This window comes from Myiozetetes cayanensis, unplaced genomic scaffold (genome assembly GCF_022539395.1).
Source record: "Myiozetetes cayanensis isolate MyiCay16 unplaced genomic scaffold, myiCay2020 scf1, whole genome shotgun sequence".
NCBI lineage: Eukaryota > Metazoa > Chordata > Aves > Passeriformes > Tyrannidae > Myiozetetes > Myiozetetes cayanensis.
The window spans coordinates 58,371,507-58,394,371 of NW_026086604.1; the positions used below are offsets into that span (position 1 = coordinate 58,371,507).

General features: G+C 43.0%; 1 protein-coding gene across 2 annotated transcripts in view; it reads right to left on the bottom strand.

Annotated features, from left to right (window-relative positions):
* The window catches only part of ZNF516 (zinc finger protein 516), a 102,810-nt gene extending 80,216 nt beyond the window's left edge, over positions 1 to 22,594 (bottom strand). For both annotated transcript variants that reach the window (XM_050319057.1, XM_050319065.1), the window contains exon 1: positions 22,478 to 22,594. The gene's annotated coding sequence lies outside the window, so the exon portion shown is untranslated. The remainder of the gene's footprint in view (positions 1 to 22,477) is intronic.
* Between the last annotated feature and the right edge of the window lie 271 nt (positions 22,595 to 22,865).

Genomic DNA, 22,865 nt, shown 5'->3' on the forward strand with positions numbered 1-22,865 from the left:
GTTCCTTTGAAAACTTCAGCTATGCTTTTTGCAAGGCAAGGCTCCTCATTTGCTTTTTTGTATAAGAGTTAATCATGTAATTTAGTGATAAGTACTCAAATAATGCATACCTAGAAAGGAAAAAAAATCTCTTGCATTTAGAAGGAAGTGGGGAAAGGCAGAGGGAGGCAGGTTATAGTGTGAGTTTTTGAGGGAAGTACTTTTTTTGGTCTACCCTTAGTGTATGGGAGTTCAGTATGCTTTAACTGCTACTTTGAAAACACCCTACTTTGTCTGCAGAGTAAACCAAAAGGCATCTGAAATCATTAAACTTCCAGGTATTACCCAGAACAACTATTTAAAAGGACACATAGTGAATTCTGCTTAAAATTTAATAACAAGAAGTATTTTATATTGTCTGAGGAAATCTAGGAAATCTAGAATGTCCTGAGCCTCACAGCTTGTCCATACTGTATGGAACTATTTCAGGATGTATTTAAAACTGCTCATTCATGAATACACTTTCCTAAAACATGAAGGCTTAGCACTTCCATGTTTTGGTGTGTACTTCTTTAACCAAACTATCTGATGCACATTATTCACAGTGTTCTAAAGTGGCCTGCATTAGAGAAAGCCTCATCCACCTCCTCATTTCACATAAAACCATTAAACTGCTCTGAATGGTAGTCTTTTTGTAATTATAACTCTAAATTAAGGCTTTTGTGGTGTTAATTCTCCAGGAAAACTTGCACCTATGTTTTACAATTAAAGGAAAAACACCAAAATACATCTTACTAAAAGTTTATGAATGAATCCATTGTATCACTGATGAAACATGTATAAAGCCAAAATCCATTCTATTTCCACATTACTTTTTTTCCTTCTACAGGAACAGAAGCTGACCTAAAATGATTTTCCTTTCTGAAACCAAATGCAGAGAGTGGGCGGTGCCATAAATGCAGGCTTTTCAGACATCTTAAAAAAAAGAAGTTATTAAGAATGGAACAAAAAGAAATTTAAGTCATTAATGGAAACTTTACAAAGACCCAATTCTGCAAACACTTATGCAACTGAGTAACTTCACACACACAAATAATCTGCTTAAGTCCAGTGGGGCTACTCTTATTTTCAAAAGTACTCATACTTATTAAGTGTGAGTAGAATCATGACGTGATAGATTTAACAAAAAATGAAATCAGGAGATTTCACTGTGAAGGTGGAAAACTTCTTCCAGAAAGGCAGTACTCAAAACACTTTATCAAATTCTACTCATTTGCTCTAAGCAAAAATACTTACAATATTTAGAATTATTTGAGACCAAACCTGAAATTTCCCAAAAGATGTTCAAGTATTTTTAAAACAGTTAATTGGCTCTGGAGATACTAACTAGGTTACTAATTTTGGCAAACACTTTTCACAGCTCAGGTATCTCTACAAGCCATCATGTTTAAGTGCTTAACAAGGAAAGCTTGCTTTTCAAAGTGCTTATTACTGCATTTCCCATTGACTGCCATGGGATTTCCAAGTACTCAGCTCTTCTGAGTAAGGGAATACTTAATACCAGGACACAGGAGAGCAAGTAAAGAAATCTCTAATTAGGTCATCCAGAGTTTACAGTTCTTACCTGAATAACTCATTTTTGTATTGTTCTAGAGATGATAAACTATCACACACCAAAAACAACCAAACAAAACCAAACCCCTAGAAATTATGACACAAAGCACACACCCTTTTTAAGAGGTTGCTAATAAAAGACTGGAGCTTTGATCTTCTTTTGAATATTCATACAGTGGCAGAAATGCCTTAACCCTCCAAAATATATTCAATCATTTCTCAATGAGCATTAAATAGAGGATGACTTCACATGAGAAGTCCTTTAATCCTTTGTGCATTACTTTGTTGTCTAAGCACACAGCAAAAACCTTCCTGTTGTACCTCTCCCTGGATCTGTGGATAGCATTCTCTACAACTTCCATGCAATAAGCTGCAGTTCATTTTTCAAGTGTAGAATCAATATTCTGAAGTGGTAATCTGGGTGGGTTTTCTTCCCCTTGTATGAATGCTTGTAACCATTACTGAATCATTTCTCATCTGCTATCTTGCACAACGTCAGCGTTTGCTCTTTCAACTTTTGCCTTTGTTTCTGCTGCATCTTCATTTTCAGAACCTGCTTCCAAACTCATTTTGGAGGCATTTAGTCATAGTAGAGTAGTAAAGTGACTTCCTTGGAATGCTCAATTTGTGCTATGTCAAACAAACAAACAAAAGCACACTGAACATACATTTAAAAAAAAAAAGTCACTTCCTGATAATGTCAATGATTTTTTTCTCCTAAATTTTAGGGTGTTAGTGACTCAGCTCCCAAATGAAACTGATGCTGAAAAGCTGTCAGGAAACTATTTATATCTTGCAATTTATTAAGTGTTGCAAATGTTTATGTTGTAATTTAGAGAAATTATCTGTTACCAATACTTCGACTGTCTCAATCACGGATTTCCTAACGCAACACACCCATAACCAAAAGACAGATCAATACACGTCTGATAATCACCAAACATAAATTGCCCATTTATAGTATTGATCAGCAGCTTTTTTTACACGTGCAATAGTTCGAGGGAATAACAGGCACTTGGCAGTATCAACACTGCGCTGACAGAAAGAGAAACTGGCTGGCACTCGTGCAACATCATGTCAGTAGATACCACGTCCATCAAACACTGACAGTTTGGCAGATCAGACGCTCTCTGCCATAATGTCATAATGACTTCAGTTTACTTCTCCACAGCACCCAAGGGCTGCGATTTCATCAGCTATCCAAGTCTCTTCTCTTCAAGAACAAGACTCTTGCTTTTACATCCTTGACAGCTTCATATATTCCTTTAAGGGTTCCTAGTGGGCATAACCAGAACAGTAAGAAACACAAAGCTGTTAACTGGTTTCCTCATAATTTATACGGATCATTTAAGTTTTATTTAGCACCTAAAATTTCATGCTCAAAAATTCAAACAGTAGCAAGTTTCAAGTACTGTAAAACAAACACAAGAAATAAATCCCATAAAACCCACAGGGGTAGCAATTTTCACAAGCCCAAGGCTGACAGGGCTGCCCACACTTCTAACTGAAGTCTAATACGCTAGCATTTAACATCCAGAAATGGGCTACCATTCACCAAGAGGAGGCAAAACCAGCTTTAATTGAGGATAGGCTGCAGTACATAGATGAAGCCTGATGTTCGCTCCTCTCTACCCATGAGTGGAGAAAAGCACAGGCAGCAACATGCTTCCCAGTGGCAGTAGTGGGAAAAAACACACATCACTGCATTAGGTCACCATCAGCAACCAGGAGGAACTCAGGTATTTCCTCACAGTTAAGTCAGATGCTGCAACAGGAGGAATGACTATGTCAATCAACAGTTGGAATGAAACTGCTGTTTGAGTTTTGTCATAAAAATGTTACAGGTTCCTTAACTTCACTAAGCCAATATTTTTAATAGACAGGTACTTTTTTTCCTTTCCACCTTCCAACTCCCTCAGGCCTTCTCTGATGGCCAAGATGACTTAAACACTTTACATGGTCTTGAATAGAACAGCTAGAATCTTTTTCTTTAAAACTTAATGAGTGGAACAAAAATGTGCCTTCAAACCTAATGTGCCAATCAAACCTATTCTTCTGAAAGAACAGAGAGACTCAGAGGTGAGAACTCAAACATGGGTTTCTGTACACGATTTCTGTTTGCCACAGGAAACATTTTGTTCATGTAGAGCACAGGCAGCTAGACCTGCACTTCTGGTAAACTGTAGGTAGAAAAACCTACCCATCTGAAAGTGAAGACAGGGGTGAGGAGGCAGGCTTTCCACCAGAGGACTTCAAAGCACTCCCCAGAACAAAATGTCTCAACTCAAACAAAAATGTCTCAACGATTCCAGTGGAGGTGAGCCACCACCTCCAGGCTATATCCCTGGCCTCATGCATCCACCTCTTCCACCCCATCCCTCCATCAGGGCTCTACCCTCCACTACATGGCCACTACAACAGACACCATGCCATGAGGGACAGGACCTCTTTCTTATGGGATTTGGTCGCTTAAGAAGCCTAGCCCATTGGGCTTGAAAGGATAAGAGACCCATACAGCATGAGGCAGAACTTCTATGTTGTTGCGTCAGCATAAAGCAAACTACTCTTTCATTGTAGTTTGTACCCCTGCAATGGTTGCATCCTATGCACGGGGAAAAAAAAAAGCTTGATTTTATCTTCAAATTTTATTTAAAAAAATAAAACACCTTCTCATTCTCCTAACAGCTTTTAAAAATAAAGTAATAAAAAACAATCCTGAAGAAAAGTTTATATAGGCTACCTAGCTTACACCACAGTAAGTGACTGCTATATAAATACAAAGTACTTACATCTTAACTCCTTTACTTCATGAGACAGATCTTGTTAATCTCAAGTAGTACGCAAACTCTGTTTGTTATGCTGCAAAACCTCTCCAGATTATTAAATTCGTAAGATCAGGTACTGTATGACCTAGCTCAAACACGCCGACGCCTGCTACACTGCTGGATGCCTCACCTGCCAGTAACCACAGGACGAGTAACCAAGCACAGGACAATCAAATCTGACTGCACCCTGGTGACTGCACCAACTTGGTCTTACCACATTTTAGCATACTTGCCCATTGCTACATCCCAACCAAATCCCTTCCTCCTCACTCTTCAAGAGTTTGATAGCACATCGAGCGTCTTAATGATGTCTCTCAGCTGACCTAATTTTCACATTTATCAGTGTCACAACCACCAAAAAAAAAAAAACCACAAAACCACACAAACAATGCATATGGATTAAAACCAAACAAAACTGAAAAATCACATTTCTCAATATTAACTCAGCCATTCCATACCAAACTTTTCCTGAAAGGAGAGGTACAGCAGGGTGAGAACCCACCTAGCCCAGGATCTCTTGTTAAGGTCACCTCTTCACCAACAGACATAATGAAGGGCCATCTCTATGCCCAAGTGCACCTCTGCTTTTGGCTGGGCAAGAAGGTATATTTTTTGCTCTCTGAAAATGACCTTGGATTTCGAACTTTGTTTTCGAAGTCTTTTAAAGTTTTTCTCGTTTTACACAGTGGGGAAGATTCCACGTCCAATTGTGTCTCCAGATACTGATAACAGGATCCAGTAAATACACCAGTCTTGCTTACAAGCTTAATATTTGCACATTCCTAATGAGACCACGCAACTAAGTAAAACTGCTCAAAATAGAAAGTTTCAGATAAAACAGGTATACTCGACATTGCAGTGTCCAACATTTTCCTTGAGAATGTTAAAATACCATTTTGGTTTACCCCAAACATTTTAAACTTGCATTATGTCCTTGACCAGGAACATTCTAACCCCAACGTTTCATATTAAACTTAATCACCTCCCCCCAGATAAACCCAATGTTGATATACAGTTTGTAAAATTTATGCAGTTTTTAATGAGGAAGAGTTAGTTTGGGGTGGTTTTTTTCAAGGGGAGTAAATAATTCTCACCGATTTCATTGCCTTGGAACCTCATAGTCACACACCAGAGAAGAGTCATCTTTGCAGTGACACCTGCAGTAACTACCTCCAAGCACATATGCAAGCAGGCAGTGTCAAAACATGCTTCCTGAAGTGATGCCTGAGAGAAGTTTTTGGCCAGAAGACATCCATACAGGATTGCAAAATGAAAACTTGTGGAGGGGAGTGGCAACGTGCTACCCTGCTCAACCGCTCCAGCTGTCACAATGGGGCATGTGGAACAACCAGGCAAGAATATCTCACCTATGCTATGTCAGCACTGTATTTATTAGGTTGTTTTTCGTTTATGCAAGTCAGTATTTTAGCTTTCCTAAACCTTCTTTCATGTTCTCCTCTCTCTCTCTTTTGAGAAAAACCCACAGGAACAAATGGTCCCACCTGCTCCTTCAGTTCCTGACTTTGCACCTGCAGCTTTGCCGTCCTTCAGGCACCTGGGTGGAAGCATCAGCAGGGACTTGAGCCCCCGACCTGCAGCACTTTGCAGCAGGGCTATCCTGCACACTGGGATTGCGTTATATACCCAACGTGGCTTTTAAATCATCCTGATGGTGACAGCCTCCCTTAGGATAACCTCAGTGCTGTCATTTGAGCTACCTCAGACCTCTCTGACTGAGCATAATAAATCACAGCTGACTTGGGAAGAGTATCAAGCGCCTCAAGGTCTTGAAAAACACAGCCTGTGGGGAGCTGTAAGGATCCTGACACCTTATAGATATGAAAACTACATCTGAGCATCAAGTGCTAAATCCAGTGCTCAGGGGTACTGTGGATCCAGGACACTTCCAGGAGGACTCTAAATCCATAAACTTATGGATGGACGACACACATTATGACAATACATAAATACAGCCGTTTCAAGCAGTGGACAAACTATTTCTCCTGCCACTTACCATAAACTACCTGCTTTTAACACCCTAGTTAGAAACATTTCAAACAGAAGTACTGATTGCAAAGCAATTATCTGAGCTCCAAAATTAGGCAACAGTGAATCATTAATTGCCTCTGAAACCAAACCCCCAGTTGTATAGACTGACCCACATGAGTGAATCTTTGCAGTCAGTTCAACAGACTTCCAAGGAGCCATTAGGATCTGCCTACATGGATCGGTTTGCCAGATCAAGGATGAGTGTTAAATTACAACCTTAGTACTCATGGCAAGTATGTTGATAAAATAAATAAAGAAAGAAAGATCAGTTTTGTTACTGGCAGCATGGCAACCCCATGCAAAAACTTCAAAACCTATTTTCATTTTGAACTCACTCTAATATTAGTTAAAAATATCAAATCAATAGCATCCTTTAATGTTTAACCAAACATTTGTCCCTGGTTAAACTGTGCCAACACTGGAAAAGAACCAGAGATTAATTTGGTTGAATGAATTTGGCTTTTAACCGAGACAATAAAATTTACTAGTATAAGACCTTAAATCCCAACTGGCAATGTAAGGATGCCTTAGGGTACACTCTGGTTCTTGCCAACACCACATATCCACCTTTGTAGCTTTAAAACAAATCTCTGACTTTTGTTTCAACACGTATAGGCATATACCATGTTTATACTACACACACACACCAAAAAAAAAAAAAAAAAAAAACACAAAAAAACCCAAACAAACAAAAAAACCAACCAAACAAAAAAACCCCACCCCAACAGTTACTTGCAAGGGTTAATAATATGATGCTTGCTAATGCATAACCTCAAAACTATAGAAGACTACAAATAATCAACTTCTGCAAAACTAGAAGTAGGAGAGGGAAAAAAAAAGGAAAAAAACCCCTGAAATCTGTTCTTTATCAAGATAAAAGAAGCAGAAATACTGAACAACTACAGGATTCTGAATTCACTCCATTAAATTGCATTCTTATGTTTGGCATTAAGTTCATCTACACTTACTGCTATTACAGCTAGCAAGAACTTTTTTTTAACAGTACTTAGCTAGGTGTCTTCTATCATATTTGAGGAACTACAGAAAACAATCTGTTTCTAAAGCCATCATCGTGACAATTCCGCCTTCATTCTCCCTCTACCCAACAACATCATGCACCATTTTCTGTTAACAACTGACCTCTTGTTTAAACAAATATATTCAAAGCATGCAGGTCTATCTCCTGTATGCACAGAGGACCAAACTGGCCTGACCTACACCCCTGAATTCTCCACACTGGTGGGTAGAAATGACAAAGAGTTGAGGAGAATTCAAGCCCACAATGTCCTGAAGGAGGCAAGAGGACAAAAGTGCACTTTCATAAATACAAAACATTCTACATCATTATGAGGGGCCAAAGAGGCACTTGCACCTACAAGACTGCAGGTATTCTGTTTGCATGAGTTTAAACAGATGGCCAGCATAAATAACAGACATGAAACCAACAATTTCATATTTTTCAAGTCCTGGCCTGATAACACCAACCTTTTTTTTTTTTTATTATTTTTGTATCTGTGTGTGCCCAGGCAATGCCAAACTTAGGATGACTAAGTCATAACATCACCCTATTTGGCCAGGCTGGGCTACCACTGCAAACACTGGCAAACTCCTACTCACAAGAAAGTGCCTCTCAAGTCAGCGAGATTCCTCAGATGAGTAAGAAGTGCTCACTGATGTCAGTAGAGATTATCCAGTGAGGGCTTTGAAGGTGATATTTTGTACTGGTGTGTGCGTGTGCACACGTACACGAGCAGACATGACTCCCCAAAAGCCATGAATTCATCATCAACCTACAAGGCAGTATGGGTTACAAAAAAAGTTGTCAGAAAGTGAGATAAATGATCCTATGCCAAGACCTCAAGGTAGGAATAACCTTAGTGTAGGCTGTACCTACCGATACCAGGATTAACATGACTCAGGGAGTACAGGGCTGAAGTAAAGTACACAGAGGCACGAGACAAATGTCATGAGTATATCTCCTTCTGCTAGCCCAGTTCCCTGCCATCCTGCTACACTTTCTATGCCTGCCAAACTTTTTCCTTGTTGGTCACTCTCATCTCCTGTGTGACTCTTCACTGTCATCTTTTCACTACTACCTCTCGATAACAGACACAAAGAGGGAGGGATAAAGAACCACCCTCATTTTCCAGGTAGCTGGTAGGTTAATTTCTGGGATGACCCAAGGACGTTGGCATTGACCATATTTCTAGGCACCCCCAGAGTGATGCAGACCCAGAGCCCTATGGTGCTGTTTTCCTGCAAGCCTGGGGCAAGACCAACTCCTGCACAGAAACCAGCTGAGTTTGAAGGAGAGCAGAAAACATTTCCACAGCATCACCACACAGGCAGCTGACAGTATCAGGAAGACTTTGGCCAATTTTTTGCCTTGTATTGTGTATACCCATTCAAACACCAGATGAGGATCAAACGCTAAGGTTGGCTTCCCCCCACTCTAGTAAAAGGCACAGTAAATTCAATTCTAATAGCTTATTATTGCAAAGAGGGCTGTGATAATTAACAGACATTTATTAGCATTTAATTTGACAGTAGATATGCTTTAGAGAACTTTAATGATCCATTAATGGATCCATACAACCACATGTACACAGAGAAGATAAAATCAAGTCCTAGGACTTGTTCTTACAGTGTGTTTGTACATATCCCAGGACAGCAGCAACAGATCATCATTACTACTGGGTGCCACCATATGACAACAGCTTATAATTATACTCTCTTGATAAATCGTAATCTTCTGTAAGCCTAAACCACTGACTTTGTGTCAGATAAAAACAGATGCCTACTGTGTTCCCACACGCCTTTACCTGACCATCATGTGGTTAGATTTAGAGGATGACTGTTAGCAAAAGGAAGTTATCAAAACCAAAGAAGCCTGGAAAAGGGAACTGCTGCAAGTCCTCATTTTATCCCCTTTATAATGCTAAAAACATAAAGTCATTACTTCTTTTTAAGAGATCAGAAATGTTATTTCCAGCACATTCTTTGTAAAAGTAATCTGAGTTAAGGTTATAGCAGTAAAAGTCACATCTAGAAAATGTGCTTTCAGGGCAGATTCATCACAGTATTCACAGAAAAGACAGAGGACGAATAACAGACTTCCCAAGTACTTATTTTTTAGTGGCTGGTTTTGCTGACACACATCTTTCACAAACCTAGCTAGTCCTAACAAATTCCATTCATTCACAGCAATTTCTTTGTTTCCTTTTTTAAGGAAGTTTGTTACCACTGCTAAAAATTAATAAGCCTTAGGTGCCTGTTAGCAGCCCGCCTGATATCCTCCCAACCCTTCTGTGACAACAGCCTGGTTTCTCAGCATAGCTTCGTCCTTCTCACAGGCCCCTTGCAACACTCAAGACTGCTCCCATTTTCATCCTGAATGCAAACCTGCTCCACTTCATATTCCTCCTCCAAAAACTCTCATGCTCAGCATGCCACATCCACCCACTCATCCCAAGTCTCTGCCACCTTCAGGCTTTGAATGTTGACACCAGCTCAAGTTCAGAAGTGTGCAGCAGTTGATAAAACCAGACTGCAGAGCCAAGCACGTCTGAGGGACAGGAGACAGGAAAAGGGTCTTCAATAAACCGTGATTCGTGCAGTACAAACCAAGTCTTAACTCTATTACAAGTAACTACACAGAAGAAAAGTTCATTTATCTCATGCACATGCAAACACATGCTCAGCCAACCTCCTCTGCTTAACATCTCTCCACAACCTACTACCACCCTAATATTTCCCAGGCCCCCTGGTGACGAAGCAGGACATGCTAGACACCAGACAAAACACCAGGTATCTTCCATACCCTGGTCCTACGCTGCTCTGCACACTCACATCTCGTTCTCATGCTGCTGTGGAATGGCAGAGACCACGCAGCAGACCAATGCCACGGGAAATAAAACAAGATCTCAGTTAGACCACGTTAATCCATCCCTGACATCCATCAATGCTGTACAGGGACATGATGACTGGGGGAGCTTCAGCCAACACCTCAGCCTCACTGGTCACAAAGAAAAGCATCCCCAAGAGGAAATGATTCTTTTAATACCTTAACACAGGTAACTACAGATTCGTCCCATGGTAATTTCTGATGAAACAAAATACAAAGACACCTACCTAAAGAAACTCAGTGTCTCTAGGTATAGGGGAAACTGGTTCTCTGCCTTCAACAGTCTTCCTGGACATCCACAGCTTCCCCAAACACCCATTTTCTCTCCCTTATTTCTGTATGATCTTGTTACATTCTATTTTCCTTTAAGGCTGTGTTCAGCTCCTCATTCCCTGTCTTCCTCTCCTCCCTCTTTTACTGCAGCTTCTGCCTGTACCAGCTCTTCGCTGCCTCTAAGCAAAGAGACCGATGCTCACGCCAGCCACGAAATGACTGAGAGACCTTTACAAGTGAACCACCTCATACTGGCATAGCTCCGCTATCCCAAACACAAAAGGTGTAATTACCTTACTCGTGGGTGGAATTACACAAGGAGTAATTCTGGTTATCTGGTCTTCAATAAACTTCACAGAGCTGCTGTAAGACTCCACAAGAAAACTTGAGTCATCCTAGTCAAAATCCATTAGACTCTAATGGCGTGGAAGGAAGGTAGGGAAGATGATGTGTGAAGAGCATCTTTATTACTTCTCCACAGAATTATTTTTCTTTCTCCTGAGCAATGGGGTTTTTTTCCTGTGCAGAGGAAGCACCAACTCATAGAGCAGCTGGCACCTACTGAGCCAGCAGGACTGCTGAAGGCTCCCAACACTGCAGAGTAACCTGCACTGGGTCTGCACAATGAACTGCAAGAGAGTTGAAATCAACTTCACACAAACTTTCTGACCCTGCCTCTGCCCTAGGTTGCTCATCCTTTGCCTTATGCTCTCTCTCCCATCCTCCAGGACCACAAAACTCACAGAAGAGCCACATTAAGCAGGTAAACATCTGTCTTACTCTCCAGTCCGGGTAATACAAGTCTTGATCCTTGGACACCATTCCCAGAGCCTGCAGGAGGCTTGAGACAAGCTTTTTATAAGGGCAGAAGAGGACCTAGTCTTTAGAAGGTATGGAACTGGCCTGATCTCTTCTATCTCAGGGACCCATTTTCTTCCCTTTCACCAGCCTGCCAAACTGGTCAGTCCCTAGTGGATTCCTCTTTAGTTAGTATCTTCCACTCCACTATCAAACCAGGTAAGCATTTCTCTTCCTGAAGTTCTTGTTCTTCCCCTTATTTTCTCTCAGAGCCAAGGACCCCAAAACAGTTATGTGTTTCTCCATCAATTTGTAAAATTGTACAAATCTACCTAAAAAGTTGCAGAAATTTTCACCTGCCATTTCACTGCATTTCACTTGGCAAGTACTGAAAAGCCAAATAAATATCACTAGGTTAGCTCAAGCTGTACACCAGTACAAGGTAGCAAAGAGTGTGAAAGTCACGGCATCTCCTAAGCTAGACAACAGAAAATAAGAGTGACATCTAAAGGGTTCCATCACGGTTCTCATCTTTTTATGAGAACTCAGCGGGGATGCCCCAGTCTGCAAGTCTATCCCTAATGCAGAGACGAACACGTGACCTGCAACACACAGGTATCAGTTAAAAAGATTTTGTTATGCAGGGGTACACACAGTTTGTTTGCAAGTTAGAACAGGACACACAGAAGCCATCAGTCTACTGTATACACTGCACATCATATACATTGTCATGACTAAAAAATGCCCTAGGTTCTGCACTGGAACAGAAGACAGAACAGCAGGCAACTCAGCAACAAGCATTTAAAATTTTGTGTTTAGTGGCCTGCATGAATTTCACAGATAACTTTACTGATTTCACTCAGTTTTTCCGACTTTTAACAAGCCAACCCATCCTTTTACAATACCTAGGCTCCTTAGACATCTATTCCAGAGTATAAAAACGTGGGGGGGAAAAGGCTGCCCACAGCCTAGAAACAACTTCTGAGCTCTAGACATGCTCCTTTTAAGTGCATGAAACTTTGAAGTGAAATATTAGCAATCCTCGCCTTTTGCACTGCTTACTTTTGTGATGGCAACCTATAATCCCTAATCAACCTAGAAAATAAATGACCGATAAACCAATCTGCTTGTAACCCCATTAACAGATTCTGGCTTCAGTATCAACAGGGTAATTTGCTGAGACTATTTTTAATCCCGACTGCTAAACCATTAATCCCACAATTTCCACATAGTATTTCCACCACCACCCCAAATTTACCAACAATTTTGCAACTTATTATAAAGCAGATAAATAAATAACATTTGCAAATATACACCTCCTGGCACTGGAGAACTGAGAGACTCCGATTACTCGGCTGATCCCGTTAAAGCCATTACTTTCTAATTGGAAGGAGTCATTCAGAAGCAAAGCTGTGTGTCTGGCATGTCACTTGACACCTGGTATGTACCACTCATGATAAGACGAACTCTCCAATATGCTTGCCACAACAAGAAGTAGTGGGTTATTTCATCATACCACCAATAGTCACAGGTCTCTACTAAAATCTGTTCCAATTTAATGGGACCAAGGTTATCAACAGAAATTGTCATGTTTTCTCAAACTGGCATTAAAAGATTCTCCAACCATCATTATTAATGTCAATATAAATTATGCATTGAAGATAACAGCATTCATTACAGAGGTAAAATTTACCTGGAGGGAAAGAAAAAAAGAGACAAGCAGAGCAAATCTAATTAAAGTAAGTATTTATAGATTTTGTACAGCTTTTTTCTATAGTTATGAACACACTTCTCTAAAAGAGGTCTTAAAGTAAGCATTCAAAGAGCCATCAAAAAAAGTACCAAGAAAGCATTGTGTTAATCAGCCAAAGGTACAGTTACACACAGAATGTTGCAAAGGGACTGACGTGATAATACACAAGACTGTAGTTTATCCAAGGAAGTATCAATGTGCTAGCACAACAATCTGGAAGACAGACCCTTGGATTCACGTAAGCAGTTACACACAGGAGGAAAGGCTGTATTTAGTGTCGGAAGGGTGGTGTTTAATGCTCCTTTCAACTTCTATAAATTACAACGTCAGCCATTCCTAATTGGTATACATTAGCATTCAAACACCACGTTGAAATTAGAAGCTTAGCAGTTTTTCGGTACACTTATAGACACTTCACACAAACACATGAATAACCTTGTTGAAATATTTTAGAATTTCAAGGTTAAAAGAAACGACTTCAAGAGACAGATGGTGAGCAACTGGTACCTCACTGAGGAGCGCCACCGACTTTTGAAAGTTCTCATGCGACACACCGTATGGGGCTAACTCCTATTTACTGTGCACCTCGGGACCTCAGAGTAGAGCCTCACCTCCTAAAACCCTGAAGATATGCATAGCTAGGATGGCACAGGGGAAAAAGAGCCTAAAAATACAACTCCCAGGGGCTCCAAATCCAAAGGGAAAATAAGATATCTTATTTCCCTAATTGCATAGTTTAAGTCAATCCTTAAGCCGCCTGATTCATGGTTTTATCATACTTGTGGCTGCCAATAATGGTACCAGCTCACCAATACAGGTGCCTCCCAGTCTACCGCAAAGGAAGCCAGAAAGCATCCATTAAAATAGACAACTAAGCAGCCTCTGTGTGAAGGGAGTGGGGGGGGGGGAGAGCAAGTGGGGGGGGGAGAAAGTCTTTGCAAGCACACACTCAACCATCAAAGGAGCAGCTCTAGTTTCAGCCAGCAGAGAGACTGTAACACCTCGCCCCGCAATCCTTTACAACACACTGTGTCACTGCCTATTGTTCATAACTCTTCCCGCAAATCATTTCAACATTCAGAGACCAACTATGTCTTAAGGAAATTATTTCAGAAGGGAAAAATATTGCTTACTCATGAACCTGGTATCACTGTAACAATGAGGCAAAACAGCTAAAGAGAATCACATTGCACAATCCCAAATGCATCATTTATTGTACTAGATTTCAGAAAAAGAACATTCTAAAACACTGAAATAAATCAGAGTATAAATGTGACTTGTTGTCGGTTCATACAATATGGGTTAAATGCTACCATATGGTGAGTGCACACACGTTATCCTTTTAAAAACAAAGAAAAAAAACAAAGAACATGGCTAATCTCATTCCCAAATCTATTTTTAAATAAATAAATGCGATTATTTTAAAATTAAGCTACAATTGTGACTAAAACACCTCAATTTCCACCAGCCCCTCTCCCTCTTTCTTTACTAAAAACTAACACCACTTCATTGCTCACCATCTTTTTTTAAAAGACAAGGAAAAATTACTATTCAGTCAGCTTCATCCCCGTAATAAGCCAACACAAGCATTTCTATGCAGTGTAAAAATAGTGACAAGCCAACTCACCGTTCTTCCTTTATTATACCTGCCAGAAAAGCAAAGCATGCGTGCATGTGTGTGTGTGTGTGTGTGCCTGTGCAATACGTTAAAACTCACTGACATACGATCCGGTTTTCAGCACACACTCCCAACAGGACCTGCCCGATAGACAGAGCTCTCGTTTTCTCTGCACCCCCAGCATGTACTGAGGCACACAGTTTCGGTATACTCCCAGCCAAAAAAGAACAACAACAAAAAAAAAAGGACCAAAGGAAACACGTATGAAATACACACAGTGTAGCTGGAACGGATGCTGTTGGTTTGAAAATTGTCTGTCTAGCCTCTGTGCTGAGTATTTGTTTTTATCATTATACTACAAATGAAACATGTCAGGAGTCTAAAAATAGCTACAAATTGTAATTACATATGCTTTGTAGTTTCTGTTATACTTTGAAAAGAAGATTAAAAGCTAGATCATTTTAGAAACCGGCCTTAAAGATTTAGGGAGCCACAAAATTCTTCTACTTTGCAATTTGGAGCACACTGCTGGAAAACATTTCCTTTGGGACATAAATATGACAGCCCCAACATGGAGAAGCCAGCTCCCAACACCATACAGTGAGATGGCAGGAAAGAAAAGGGAGAAGAGTAGACAAAGAAAAAAGTAATTTCTTAGAGATTCTAAGAGTGCCCTGATTACAGATGTAATACTATAAGCTTTAATTAGGAGCTAAGTGCTGTGTGCTAAATTCATCCCCACACACAGCACTGTATATTCAGAGTCACCCTACTAAGTAAGTTACCTTGGGTTTACGATGACTGTACAACAGCAATGCCCGGCCTACAGCTTCTGCAACAGCCCTTAATGAAACGTGGATTTTGTTGAACAAGCGTTAAGCTATGCAATATCCTGCTGATACAAATTAAGTTCTTTCCCATAAGCAATGAATTAAATGAAAGGTTAGCAAAAATTAATTTTAACTAGTCATCAGAAGGTAAGCACTCTTGAATCTTCAGTAAAGAGCCTTTGTTCCTCCATGACATAAAACTTAAAACAGTTTAGACCAGAGTCTTCAGCAGCCCTTGCCCCAGTGTCCCTGCAACGGGCACTACGTGCAACGTTAGCTCACAACTCGGGAGCAGTAACCAAACAACTTATTTTACAGCAGCTGTGTGCTACTCCTATTATACCTGCTAGAATTTATTAGGCAATAAATAGTTTGGTAGCAACTGAAGAGATGCAAGTATTGTTCATCCACATGCTAATTTAATCTCAGAACACACGCTTAATGCCCCAAGTCCGTTTGCATAAGCGCTGTTGCAGTAATACAGTTTCAGGAACACAAGGAGAAACTGCTAACACAAAGTGTGTAACAACGCTGATGCGCCGCTATAGATAACCAAGATGTAAACAACATCAAAAAACGAACAACCAGCATTGAGTAATCATCACATTAAAAAAAAAAAAAAGGAAAAAAAAAACTCAACAGAGCTCACTAGCTCACTAGCTTCAAATGGCTAAGCAGGTTCAGCAGATCAAGAGACCGAACATTTGCTGACTAACAGTTAGGTAATGAAAGTAAACATTTGCAATGAAGTCATCATCCTAATGAAAGCCATGGCAGTGTTAACTACCTGGACCATAATCCACTAGCAGGTTTCAATGCAGGCTCACTAACATAATATTTACTAGAATCACTCCAGTTAGAAAAGGAAAGGAAGTTTCATTTACTTCTAATGTTGAAGTAACAATCAAGAAATACTACTATCTGTTAAGCTGTTCTAACTCCCAAGTACTGTACTGGGGACACCCAGAGAGTTTCTGTGCAGTTACAATGGGTAACTGAACAACAGAACTCTGCCTTCAGTGTCTTGAGTCAGAACAGCTTTATCCTAGCACTGAAGTGTATAAATATTTGCAGCATGTAAGATGTCTGCTTTGAAAAAACAATGTTGCTCCAAGTTTCAAATATTTGTATTGCAAATAACTAATCAAATAAATGGGACTCTTTTTTTTTTCCAGGTTTTTTTTCTTTTTTTTGCCACACTCTGATGAGGTATCTGAATTAAGTTTATGGTTACAGGAAAAAAACAAATGACCATAGTAAGTTTTAGCAGATTAACTGCTGATATAACTAAGGATTTCAGATTCGCATACAGAAACTGTAATTCCACCCAGAATCACCCTCATGCAACTCTCAGTAGGCAATGGGAGTGGCAAGTGTGCTTATAAGGGGGCAGCACTAAGTTCACAAGCAACAAGTCAATTTACAGGATGGTTGTACATGCTTTTACCCAATTGAAGAACACTACACTTTTATGAAAAACAGTACTAAATCCATTTCCCTCTTCTGTGCAGAAATCAAATGCTCATTTAGGCTTAAAAGATATGTATCTACAAATTCATGCTTGTGACTCAAAAACTTAAACAGGCGCATTTTCTTGCAAAATTTGCAAGCCTGGACAAGCTGCTTCCTGCAAATTGCAAGCACTCTGCATTTCAGCTTTCTATTTTGATGATTTTAAAAAACATTACAATCAAATCCAGATTTCCAATTTAAGTACACATGTACAGACTTCATCACTAGTCTCACAAAATCTTAGGCACTGGTTCATTTTGCATATGACATGTAATCCCAGAGAAATCCTGGAAGTTCTTGGCACAAATTTAAGTCTTCACAGAAGTGAGGCCTTCCAAGCTGACAGGTTTTAGATCATACCAAATATAGATGCCCTTCATTAGATGGGACCTCAGTATAAAACTCACCAGTTAGGATCACAGATAACTAGAGATAACTGTTGACGTCACCTGCACACAAAGGCTGTAACAAGAAAATCCAAATAAACAGGCTGCCCAAAGTTTTCAAGAGTTGGTGACTACATAATTTCTATAAGAATACTCTTCCAGGCCCCCTCTTGTGCAAGCACCCACAGTAGGGTGCATTTTAAAGATAACTCATTTTTCAGTCAACTGATGCCAAGGACACAGCTTCTTAAGGGGATTTGTAAAGTGTTAAGACATAAACACCCTCCTTTGCTAAAATGAGGGATCAATTCAATAGGCAGAGATTCAGAATGGTGGCACAATCGTTTTGAACCCCTTCAGTGAATACTTCTGTACTGCTAATTGCTATTGTTAAATCTTGGTGACAGCACAATACTATGACCAACCATAAAATCTTATGATGAACCTAATTTTTAAAGCAAAGACATTAGTCACTGTCACAGCGAAACTTTAATCAACAAAAGTCACTCCTGTTGTTCCATTCCAGGAAGACACAGTTACTCAGGTCACTTGCAAACAACAGTAGGTAGATTTCACCCTAGTGATGTAAACTGTTTTCTTTTCTATGATGCACAGAGAAGTAGTAGTTCAAGAAGGGACTGTATGCAGCTCTTGATGCACACCTTCTCGCACAGCAATTTAGAAGGTTGTGCTGAGCTTAGACAGGGGCTATGCTAACAAAGACCACTCCTCTCTTTAAACATGTTTTAGACCATTCTTTAGGACAATTGTTATTCTCACTGATGCTTTATTTTTTCCTTTCTTTTTTTTCCCCTCCTGTAGGCATTACCTTTGCATACTAAACTGAACACTTTAGGGGGAGGGTATAATGCCCTATTGTTCACACAGATCACATAGCACTTATCACTAAGTAGATGTCATTTCAACACCACTCAGTTTTATAGGAACTAAAGGCTTGAAAACAAACCCCAGGCAAGAATTTTTAGAGATAGCTAAGAAAGAGTTTACACCAGGAGCCAGTAAAGGTGTGCATGCACCAGCAACACAGAGCCCCACAAAAATGACTTTATTGTACAGAGCTCATTCAAGATGGCTATGGCAGCTACCCTTGTAGAGCTAAAGATGTCAGCTACCCTTGTAGAGCTAAAGCTGTCTCCTGGAATAACCGCACCATGATACTAATTACACCACCAGCGCTCCTATACAACTTAAACTTCCAGTTTCACCAGGGAGGAAGCTCTGAAAACCACTGAAGGTTGACAGGTGAGACAAAATGGGGTGCACAAAGCAGCAAGCACATGACCAAGCCGACAGTGGGTTTGTGTGACTGAGGTGGAGGACATGGTGGTGGGAAACAAAGCAGCAGCGTCCACTGAGAGACAACACATCCTGGCCAGCTGCAGCAGACAAAACTACCTGAGCAAAAGTACCAAAATACTCCCTACCTCGATGAAACTTCTGCTCCCATCACCACCACCCTCCCACCACTGCTCCCCCCAAAATACCAAACACCTCTTACAATACAGTTATTTTTGGCCCACTAGCAGCAGCCAGCCTGGCAGGCAAGCACAGGAGGGTTGTCGCTGCACCCAAGGCGCATTATCACCCACACCTGCCTGTGGGACACAGATCCAGCGCCACAAACACGGGTGCTTGAGCACACACGTGCACCTGCCTCAGTGAAGCAATCTCACATCTGGCAGGACCTACGGGCACACACGTCTGGCTCGTGTGCAGCAATGCAATGTACCCCATCCTTGCCCTGCATGTGTGCATACACACCCCTATCCTGCCCACCACAACAGCCTTCCCTGCCCCGTGTGCACCTGTCCCGCATGCAACAACGTGCTCCCCAGTATGTACATACACACTTTTTCCCCCATCCCATCTACTTGCGAGGCTGCCGGGTAGGGCAGCTGCCGGTCACTGCCCTCCCTCAGGGTCAGCATCCTCCTGCTCGGTCTTGGACACACAGGGCCTTAACACACCCACATGACAGCTATGGTCAAAAATCAGGATGCACGCATCCTCCAAAATAAAACTCTGGGCTATCAACCTACCCACACGTCACGAATGGGGATGAGGACACAAGGGAAATCTGACAGATCTTGAGAAAAACTCCCCCTCTCAAATCAACTCATATTATGCCATTCAGCTTTTGCTTAAAATTACACGTTTCTCTTTTTTTTTTTTTTTTTTTTTTTTTTTTTGGGGGGGGGGGGGAGAAGCCAACGAAATACACGGTTGCCAAGTCGAGTTAATGAAAAACCCTTTGGCTGTTAACTCATTTAGTGCAGCAAGCATGAAATAAAGTCCGTGGCACGGGGCCAAAGCGCAGCGGCCCTTTGCCGGGCAGGCTTCTGGGACCTCTCCCCGGCCGCCGAGGAGCCAGCCCCGAGCACAGCGGCCAGCCCACGGTTTTGAGCAGAAAAATCTCTAGAAATTTGTGAATCCTCCTCGGGGAAAAAAATAAATAAATAAATAAAAAATTTACACACAAAAATCAAAATATCGATGGTTCTGCCAGGCCCGAGGAGATTTTTCATCACGGCAGTTTTGCACCCACTTCCAAAATAAGCCCGACCCCGCCGCTGTGGGGGGCGAATCGGCGAGGGGGCATCCATACCGCGGCTGGGCGGGGGGTGCGCGCAGCGCCGGGCAGGGGGTAAGGCGGGGGCACAGCGGCTCCCCGCCCCACCTCGCCGCGCCCCGACACCCCGGGGCCGAGCGGAGCGGAGCCGAGCGGGGCCGGGCCGGGCCGGGCGGTGGCGGGGGGCGGGCCCGCGGGCTGGGGCCGCCCCGGCGGGGCGGGAACGCCGGCAGGCGGGGGCTCGGCTCGGCGTCCGTCCGGCCCCAATCCCCAACCTCCTCCACCGCCCCCCCCACCATCACCCCCCCCGCGTCCCTCCCCGCCGAGGAAACTTCTGCGCTCGCAGGGAAAGAGTTCGGCTCCGCAGCCGGGGAGACGCTGGGTGCGAGCGGGGGGGCGGCGGGGAGCGCCCGGCGATGGGGAGCGAGGGGAGGAGGAAGAGGCGGCGAGAGAGTTGCGCCTCTCCCCAAAAAAGAGACTTTGACCCCGCATCGCTCTCCGGCGGACCTCGAATTACATATTTTTGTCACAGGTCGGATCCTAACGCACGTCGACACAGCGTCTAATTTATGAACTCATCAGCCTAATTTCATTATTTAATCATGCGCCCAGCAATCGTGTTTCCTTAAGAAAGGACTGACCTATTTTTGGCTGGAGATAAACGATCATGTTAACAGATGTTAATCTTGTAATCTGTTTTTCCTGTAAGCACTTCGCATACCCACGTTTCAGACATTAAAAAAAAATAATAAAAAAATCTTGCCCAAACGACTTGACGTCACGATTCAGTTCTTATTAAAAAAAAAAAAATCTAGCAGTGGTTTCAAAGACATTAAATCTTTTTCACTTTATAAATGCTGATTTGTTCTGCCTCAACTCCCACAGGCTTTTATTTGCATTTCAAATTCCACAGGTTACACCAGTCGCCTTTTCAGAAAATGTAAACCAACAATAAGGCAGCAAATGGGGGGGGGGGAGGGGAACCCTGCATCTGGATTAAATAAAGAACAGAATTAATGTTTCGCAAATAGTCCGAGCAAAATGATATTTGCACGTCCAATGCCCGAGCGCCTCCCCATCTATAGGGGTAATGTAAAGGATAAGATGTGGGCACACACAATACGCATTCCCCAGAAGATCCCTGTCTGCTGCTGGGAGCTTATTAACGCTCCTAATAAATGGTGCTGACTCCAAACCGACACCTTTCGGCTTAAAACACTGGGTTTGTCTCCAGCAGTTAATTGCAGAGGTTAGCTGGTTTGAGGGGAAAAACAACGGCCGGCTGTCATGTTCCACACGCCTCCCCACACGTACTGCCAGTTTTAGCACCCCACCTTCTTCCCTCATAGCAAAGTTTACCCATCCAAACTTTCCTCAACTTGCCCAAGTGCTTAATTCGCATTAGGATCGCGACTCGGCGCTATGCTAATGATCACCGAAGATAGTAGCGGGGGGAGGGAGGGAGGGACGAGGAGGAGGAAAGCTTTTAAAGCACAAAATGTCTGGAACTGCATTATTTCTATTCTTCTTTTCTCTCCCTCTCTCTCTCCTTCCTTTCCTCCTCTCGACACCCCCCACACACACCCTTTTTTTTAACACGTACATTAGACTCCCTGCTTCCCTCCCCACCCGCATCAAACGAGCGATTTTTCCTCTTCTGGAAATAATCGCTACGGAGACATTGTCCTCCGAGCCCTCCTCGCTGTCTATATGTGAATAATTGTTTTCTCTGCCCGCCCACCCCCAACTTCCTTTGATAAACTGTGTACTTCTCTAACGGGGATCAAGCAGCGACCGACTCGCCACGGAACCGAGAGCGACTCAAAAACAAGGGGGGGGACACACATGGACACAGCCCCGCATCGGGCATTTCACGCACACGCTGAATCAATACTATCGGGGAGGGGCGGGGGGGAAACAACCCACTCTTATTAATTGAAGTGGCTACTTGGGGTTCGAAGACCCATCACCCATCTTCTTTAGCCGAAGCATTTTACTTTAAAGTGAGGCAATTTGTTCTTTGTCTCTTAATGGATTAATATCGCAGTCCGCCACCCCCACCGCCCCTAACGGAGCGTACAAAGCCAAAAGGCTCCCGAAGCCCGCAGGGCTCCCCACCCCCGGCACCACCACTGCAGTAAAATCGTCCTCCTCCTCCTCGCCGAACAGCGCAAAGTTACCATTTTGGAGCCGCTCCGATAACCGGGGGGACAGTCCTCCGGTACTCGGGGGGGAGGCGCGAAGTTTTTGGGGTTTTTCTTTTTTTTTTTTTTCCCCCATAGGGACGCATCCCGAGGACGTCCCCGGACCATTCCCCCTACTCCCCCATCCCCCGCCGCCCCTCACCTCCTGCGCGGCCGGCGGCGTTCGGGAAGGGCGCGCCGAGCAGCCCTGAAGGTGAAACCACGCGCCGCATGCGAGCGGCGCCGCGCTGCACATGATCCGCCGAGCGGCTCCTCTGGCGGGGCGGCCCCGCCGGCCCCCGCCGCGCCCCGCGCCCGCGCACCGCCCCCGCCGCGCCCCGCCCGCCCCCAGCCCCAGCCCCAGCGCCGCCGCCGCGCGTCCCCCGGCGGCCGCCGCGGTGTGGCCGGTGCGGGGCCCGCACGCACACGCCGGCCACTATTGTCTCCGCGGAGCAAAGTTGGGGCGCGGGGCGCCGGTCGCCCTCGGGCGCTGCGGGAGCGCGGGGCGGAGGGCGGTGGGGAAGGGCGGGCTCTCTCCGCGTTTGTGCGGG